The sequence below is a fragment of the Hemiscyllium ocellatum genome, chromosome 11 (assembly GCF_020745735.1).
Source record: "Hemiscyllium ocellatum isolate sHemOce1 chromosome 11, sHemOce1.pat.X.cur, whole genome shotgun sequence".
NCBI classification, from domain to species: Eukaryota; Metazoa; Chordata; class Chondrichthyes; order Orectolobiformes; family Hemiscylliidae; genus Hemiscyllium; species Hemiscyllium ocellatum.
In genome coordinates, this window is record NC_083411.1 from 93735899 (window position 1) to 93744532 (window position 8634).

General features: G+C 41.6%; 1 long non-coding RNA gene across 1 annotated transcript in view; it reads left to right on the forward strand.

Moving 5' to 3' along the window:
• LOC132820258 (uncharacterized) overlaps window positions 1-1385 on the forward strand; it is a 52225-nt gene extending 50840 nt beyond the window's left edge. Inside the window, exon 3 of the long non-coding RNA XR_009645186.1 lies at window positions 721-1385. This is a non-coding gene — a long non-coding RNA (uncharacterized LOC132820258). The remainder of the gene's footprint in view (window positions 1-720) is intronic.
• The last annotated feature ends 7249 nt before the right edge of the window (window positions 1386-8634 follow it).

An 8634-nucleotide genomic window follows, 5' to 3' on the forward strand; every position in this document is an offset into this window, starting at 1 on the left:
GCTAGGCAACCGGCTGCATGAAAGCTCATGTTCCTGGTTTTCTTCAAGTTTGGTGGAGACATTTTACCCACAGAGTAGTTAGATTGTGGAGGTTTCTAGTTGAAGTGAATACATAGATATATTTAAAAGGAGAACTAGTTAAATGCAAGTGGGGAAAAAAAAAATTCAGGGAATGAGTAGGTTGGATGAAGTGGACTGGGAGGAGGTTCTTGTGGAGCATAAACATTGGAGTAAATCCATTGATCCAACAGTCTTGTTTCTGTGCCATAAAACTCTACAGTATTTCATGCATACTTAAGAAAAAATTGGGAAATTGGCAAGTTGAACTATTTTGGTATTAAGAGCATTGCCAGAGGCATGGAGACAACTGATTTATATTTTGTTCGTTTGTTGGCAAGTCTGAGAATATAGCAGTAAGCCCTTTTCTTGAATCATTGCAGTTCATCTGGTATATCTGCACCCACAGTGTTGGGGAGGGAGTTCCTGGATTTTGATCTTATCAGTCAAGGAGTGGTGAACAGTTCCCACAAATCAGCTGCTTTTTAAACCTTCTAGGTGGTAGAGGTCAGATGTTTGGGAAGTACTGAAGCAAGCAAGAAATGTAGTGAGATGGAGTGAAACCAGACCTAAAGAAAGAAATCAGAGGGTGGGGGGGAAATATCTTTAATACCACCTCTTATAATTTAATAACTCATTTGTCTTGTGATTTTTGTTTTCCAGGTATCTCTGAAATTCTCTTTCCTTCCAAGTTCATATCTACCTTTGAAACCTCAAGATCACCCAGTCTGCCCCTAGAAGCAGAGCACCCAAGCCTCACCATAGCAAATCTCCATTTGCAAGCATCTTAATGTCGACAATGAAGACAAATGTATCCCAGAAGTGAAAAGGAACAGGACCTTGTTTGCTTAGCTGACCTGTGACCTTGTCAGACTCCCCCTGCACTGTGCAGTGTGTGATTTGGGGGCCTGTCCACAACGATTTTATCTTAACACAACACAGCTGTCTCCTTTGGGAGAGCACATCTATCTCAGGGTGTTTAAAAAAAACATGCAAAAAAAGTTGTGCCGATACCTATGTATTAAATTTGGAAAACAAATTGTTGTTCTGTAGGGCCAAGGAAGATTCTAATTCTTCATAAGATATTCTGTAAATACTTTAATTTTTGTTACTAAATTATAAATTTATGCTTAGCTCTTTGGAGCAGTACATTTCTGTAGCTTGTGGCATAAGCTGTTTTGTCTATTCTTATAAAGATTGTGTGCTAATTAATCCTAATTATTGTAAAAAAAAAGCTTAGAAATAATTATTAAAATAAAATGCTTCACTTTATTATATTAAGGAGTCGTGCTGCTAATATATTGTCATTGAAGGGGAGGCTCCCAAATCCTGTGAAAATAAAATAAGAATATAATTATTTACAAAAATGAAAGCAAGCTTCAGTGCCTGATTGCATATATCTGAATTTTCTTTTAAGCTTCACTTTATCAACCATTAGATATTCTTGCACCATATTTGAGGGGCTTTTCCAGCAATTATTCTTCTGTACTGGGCTGGTTATTGGCCACAGTGCAGGGTTTCAGTGTTTTATTTTGAAAGAAAAAACAGTGAATGTGTGTGGAGCAGTGAATGACATAAACATTGTGCAGTTCAGACTGCTGGTTTCCATTCACTTATGTCAAAAGATCAGAGAAAAAGGGAAATCATCTTTCCCTTTTGTTTAAGTTACAAGAGATAACCGTTCACAAGGAACAAAAAAATGCTTGATAAGGTTACAACTTTGTCCAAAGCAATTAGGACATGAGGGCGTGGTGGTAGGCTAAAATTGATTGCAGGTTATACGAGATCATATTTTACCAACTGCACTCCTTTGTATGTGATCAGGGAGGGAGGGAGAGAGAGAGGAAAAAAGATATTATCCTAATTCAAGCTGGATTTGATCTGAGGTCTCATAACTAAAAGCAAATTATCGAACATAGTCTTAGCTCCTAGGCTGATTGGTTGATTTGTGGACATTTTGATGAGGGGTAAGGGGAGGACACGGTATTGAGTTGGTGGATTTGAGTGCGAGGGTAGTTAAAGTAAAGCAGAAGATTCAGGTATTATCTTCAAACATCTATTATTATAATATCTAAACATTAAAACTGCCCCTAGCATCCTGTGGTACCAGCCTGCGATCCCGTTGCTTATTTCAATCCTCTATTCTTTCCTTGATCTTGAACACAAGATCAAAGTTAGGAAGCTACGGAAGAATATGGATAAGTGAGTGGATAAAGATCTGGAAAAATGCAGTGTAATGTGTGAAAATGTGAAGTTATCCATGTTTGGGGGATAAAACAAAAATATTATCAAAATGGTGAGAGGTTGCAAAGCTCTGAGATACAGAGTTACCGGAGTATTCTAGTTCATGAATCACAAAATGCTTACATGCAAGTACAAGGAAAGCTAATGGAATAATTACATTTATTGTCAGAGGAATTCTATACAAAAGTAGGGAGGTAATACTTCACTAGGGTATTAGTGAGACCTTGGCGAAAGTGGGTACTGGAGTTTAAAGTTAAGATTAGAGTGATGCTGGAAAAGAACAGCAAGTCAGGCAGCATCCAAGGAGCAGGAAAATCAATGTTTTGGGCAAAAGCCCTTCATCAGCCCTCCCTGATGAAGGGCTTTTGCCTGAAACACCAATTTTCCTGCTCCTCAGGTTTTCAGCACCACTCTAATCTTGATATTAGTGATATCTTGTCTAGAGTACTGTGCACAAGATTGAGCATTGTATCCACGTAAGGATGTAAATGTATTGAAAGCAGTTCAGATAAGTTTTACTAGACTAATGTGAAAGTGAGGATTGCAGATGCTGGAGATTAGAGTTGAGAGCATGGTGCTGGAAAAGCACAGCAGGTCAGGCTGCATCTGAGGAACAGGAAAGTCAACATTTTGGGCAAAAGCCCTTCATCATGTACCTAAGTACAGTGAAAAGCTTTGTTTTGTGAGCAGTGCAGGCAGATCACAGCAAACAAGGACATGACAGATCATAAGGTGGCTTAATGCGAGGCAAACAAGGTTACAGCTACACAAGAGGTGCACAAAGCAAGATCCACATTATTTGAAGTTAGAGACTCCATTCATCAGTCTAATACCAGTGGGGAAGAAACTGTTCTTGAACCTGTTGGTGCGGAAGTTTAAGCTTCTGTATCTTCGGCCTGATGGACAAGGTTGGGAGAGAGCATTACCGGGCTGGGATACACCTTTATTGGAGCCTTTCAGTGGCAACGAGAAATGTAAACAAAGTCCATGAATGGGATGTTGGCTTCATGATGGTCTGGGCTGCACACACAACTTTTTGTTGTTTCTTACCACCCTGGGAAGAGCAGTTGCTGTACCAGAGCAGTTATGCACCTGGATAGATGTTTTCTATGGGACATCTGTAAAAGTTGGTGAGGACATGCCAAATTTCCTAAACTGCCTGAGGAAGAAGCATTGTTGTGCCAGTGACCATATCATCTCCATGGGAGGTTCAGGACAGATTGCTGGTTATCAACACTCTGAGGAATTTGACACTCTCTTATTAAAGACACAGGAAATAACAAAAGGAAGAATGCTTCTCAAGTCTATTCCATGCTACACTAGCTGCTGTTTTACCCTTTATGAGACCAGAAAACCTTTATGTTCCAGCACAATTGACACAAATTGATTGTTTCACCAAATGTGAAGAATTAACACAAAACTGAATTTGAACAGGGTCCATTTTTGATCTTGTGTCTCAGTAGTATACTCATATTGCACTAGCCAGGAGTTCAGACTAAGCTTCTTTACTATTCTATCACAAAATTGTTTTAAAAATCCCTGAGTGGAATGAGACATTTGAGTTCATGGAACCAGCATGTTTCATTGAGAGATGTGAGCTGCAAAAACTGAAAACAAGTCAATCAAATCCTTGTTTTACATCTTTATTCACCCGAGATCTGAATCAAGTTTGACATCAGGCCTCTTTTCAATTAAATTGGTAAGTTCTAGATGCCAATTAGAGATCCTGGACAACAAAAAAAAGTAACAAAGAACTGCAGGTGTTGGAAATCACAAAATACTGGAGTAAAACAATCATAGAATCCACTGTAAGGAAACAGATCCTTCGGCCCAACAAGTTCACACCGACCCTCCGAAGAGAAACAGACTCATTCCCTTCGTACTCTACATTTACCTCAGACTAATGCACCTCACCTGCACACCCCTGAACACTGTGAGCAATTTACCTAAACTGCACATCTTTGGATTGTGGGAGGAAACTGTAGCACCCAGAGGGGATCCACACAGACACAGTTACCCTAGGCAGGAATCGAACAAAGGTCCCTCACACTGTGGGGCAACAGTACTAACCAGTGAAGCACTGTGCCACTGTAACTCAACAGGTCTGGCAGCAACTGTGGAGAGAAAGCAGATTAATGCTTTGAGTTCAGTGACCCTTCTTCAGAACTCATCGTAGCAAGGAAAAAGTTGGTGTATATGCAGAAGATGGTGTGGAAGGAGGACAATTGGTGGAAATTGAGCCCAAAGACAGAGAACAACAGCTGGGCAGACAAAGGAATGGATAAAGGTCAGCCTATGAGAATCAAGAGTCATTAATGGGGATCGTTAGTGGCTGACAATGGGTTGATTGTGGTAGTAGTCCATGTGATGACAAGTTTGTGGGGTTGGGTTAAGGAAATAGGAGAGTTCAATAACTTTTGGGCCTGAACACCTTCTCCCATGTCCAAACCCCAATCCTTACACACCTTGTCATGACATGGGCTGCTATCACAACCAACCCAATGTCAGCTACTAACAATCCCCATTAGTAATTAAGACATCCCACAGATTTCTCAGCAACCACATCAGATGCTTGTGACACCACAGGTCATTAAATCTCATTAATACATCACAAAAAGTTAAGATTCTTTACTTTTGGTGACCTGGCCTTGAAATTCCATCAAAATCTTTTCCATTAAGGCCTACCACCTGACTGCTCACCTTCCTTTCCATGGACTATCCTCCCCTGGATTCTTGGAGACTGCTTTCCAGCACCTTCTCAGAGGCACAAATCCAGCTTTCTGTCGAGATTCATGAGTTTAGTGATGTCCTGGGACTCGTTTTCTGACCTTTAATATTGATCAGTTGCCAAAAGCTTGTGATTTCAAATAAACCTGTTGGACTATAAATAGTTCTCCTATAATGCTGCAGTTCCATTCCAGCAAATAGAAAATCGCTTAATATAAATAATGGGGCCTGTGAGAAAAGTGAGGTTGGGGCAGACCAGCAAAAAATATCACTCACGATCACTCAAAAATCACCCAAAACACAAAGTATAGAACAGCCTAAATGAAGATTGAAATTATATTTATTAACAAAACAGAAGTAAATTTAACAGTATATTTAAAAAAAAGGTAAGAAAGTTGCTCTCTGTACAGTTGCAAATGTGTTGCTGGTCAAAGCACAGCAGGTTAGGCAGCATCTCAGAAATAGAGAATTCGACGTTTCGAGCATAAGCCCTTCATCAGGAATGAGAGAGAGTAGCCAAGCAGGCTAAGATAAAAGGTAGGGAGGAGGGACTTGGGGTACAGTACCTCTCTCAGAACTCTGCTGTCAGCAGCAGACATTGGTGCATGCGCAGACTGGCACCAATAAATTATGCAATCCGATCGCTGCTGGAAATGCACTATTGACAATGGAGGTAAGTGTTCTCAAAAATACCATTCCCTAACTCTTCAGTGACGTTATAATAAAAATGCACATTATCCCAGAACTACCTGTATGATCTGGCTTTGTGTGACATCTGACCTTGTCTGCCTCAGTCCAACGCTGGCAGCTCCACATTACAGTTGCCCAAAGCAAATGCTGCTTGTGGGTTATCTCCAACCTTGTTCACAGCTACATCGCACATAGCTTCTTCTGAGCCCTCACATGATTCAGGATATTTCTAGCTTCCTGACTCCAACATTCAGCTGTCTACCAATTGCTAGAACTTCTTTAAGTTCCAGTAGCTATCCAAATGTTCTTGACCTAACTGAGTATGCGAATGCACCAACCTCAGTGTAGCCATTTCAGCAGCACAGTTTTAAGCAGGGTTGGCTTCTTCTCTTCCTATCTTCTACTTCTGACTGTGACCCAGGAATTGCTCTTCTTTGACCCCTGAACTGCTTTGAGTGATATATGAAAAGCCCTGCTCTCACTTCTTGGCAAAATTAAATGTAACAGGGTTTTGGAATTGTCTGCCCCCTGAATGTTACAATATAAACTAACTGCTGACTCCAACACATGTAATGCATTCTAAAAAGGGAATGCATCACAGTCACCTCACACCTCTGAACTGTGCAGAACAGAATGAGGTCAGGCGGAGTCCAAGGGTGGTTTTGTGGAGTCAGGATGAATACATAGTCAAAATTGCTCAAGATTGTGTTTCATTGAGTATGCATGTTGAAACCACTATAAGAAATTGACGACCAGGGAAGAAAATAAATGGACATGTAGATAAGGAAGGACAGTGAGTCTCACATCCTTTAAACTAAAATGAGCTTTTTGAAGGAATATGGAATAGCTTTCAAGCAGATGTATGGTGAAAGCCTGTGCTTTTAGAGGATTTGTACATTTTGATATAAGTTTGTTACTTATTATTTTTAGTGTTATACATTCAGCCACACCATGTATATAATTGCTGGTTGGAATCACTTTGAAAAAATAACATCAATCCCAGCATCGGAACTATAGCATTTCCAGTAGTCGCCTTCCAGTATGGTCAGTGAAATCTTGGCTGATAGATATTTCTTTGAAAGAATGTGGTTATTTATTTTAGGAGAAAATCAAAGCGAGATAATTGGGTAGGATTTTAGCCAGTATGAGGGTGGGAACAATGTGGGTAGGCATGTAATTTTATGATGGCTAAGGCTTATGATATTGTTATGTTTTGAAGCTGTGGGATGAATTTTACCAAAATTTGATTGAGTGTCAATATTTGGTGGTTTCATAGAGTGTTTACTTCTGTGAGCTCCAGTAAGTTATTCCATGCACTTCTCGGCAGCTCACCTCATTAGGCATGCACCTCACTGCTATGGCACTGCTCCCGCGCCATGTGTACTCAGTAACTGTAGAAGTACTCAGCACTGCCAGGCCTGACTGGAATCCCAGCATTGGTACCCATATTCAAATCACAGCCAGGCACTGGGTCAAGTACTGTCGCTCAGGAGCTGCCCTTCACAGTTCATGTGTGTGAAGAATTCATCCGAAAATGGTTCAGAAAAGGTGGTTAGCTCCCCATTTTGAGATCTGGAAGTCCTGGTAGATGGCGTGTTGCAGAGCAGGGCTATCACCTTCCCTCATGACACCAAATACTGCCAGCCTGGTCTGAAGTTGCTACCTGGATCAGTGCAATATCCGTGGTCTGGAGGGACACGAGAAGATTAATAATCTTCATCGTTCCATGTGTGGGAGCAGCAGACCGACTTGTCAGGGACGCTGGCAACTTGACACAAAGGTTACAGGCCTGAAACCACAGACTTGGAACCCCATTGCTCTGGCATGTGAATGCCTGGTTGCCTCCATTGACAGGTTGGCAGTTGCCATGGAGATCCAGATCCAGTGGCCTGAGTATTTGTTGGTTTTGCACACAGTCTTGCATTCCATCACTCTAGACATTGGTGCCCCAAAGGCAAGGCAACAGAGGAACCTGGTCCAGGTGTCCCTTCCTCACAAGGAGACTTGGTTGAAGAACAAACCACACATAACTCCCCAGAAGGCTCTTCTCCAGGACACTCCAGAGGTGCTGAGACCCTCCAATTCCATTCTGCCTGTCCCCCTTAACCATGTGGGAGTTCAAGTTGAGGAAACCGCATCCAAGTCTGGTCAGGATAAACTCATCATGTCTGTTCCTTCTAGCCACAAGGGCACACCCAAAACTCCAACACCAACAGGTCCAGTAGAGGACAGGGTCCCTTCACTCCCACTAGAGAAACCTGAACTTAGTGGAAGTGAAAAGACTAAGAAGGCTTGCTGAAGGCACAGAGGTGGGTATTGCTGGGACTGCACTGCAAATGTATAATCACATTCACAAATATATGTTTAGTTTTCATCACCAGCTGTCTGAGTAAATCTCAGTTTTAGTTGCAGCCAAAGAATAAAGGAACAGAGACTAGCCATTCCATCACACAATACTCTGGCCCTGTCTGAGTAGTGGGCCATCCTTTCCATTGCTCCCCTACTTTGTTAAGGTTACATAAGGGATATTGTGAAGGCTTCCATCTATTTATAACCCTAACTTTAATTACTCAGTGTGAACCACACAGAAAGACTAGAGTTTTAGACTACATCTGGATTTGGGAATACACAGGGCATGCTAGCCTAGCAATAGCAAAACATTCACACATGTGAAGGACCTGTTCATGCAGCTCGGTTCTATTGAATGAAGTTTGCAAAGAGGTCCTTTCTGCATTGCGCTGTGTGATGCTGCTGCGCTGTCAGATGCTGAAGATTCTGTACTGTCTGAATAACATCCTCACATACTGACACAACGCTGCACAACACAATTCCCCACGACCTCCAGAGCCTAGGTGCATCCTCCTATTGTTGAGAGCAGAGCCTCCGGGCACCAAGTAGCATCCACTATCTGGGTGT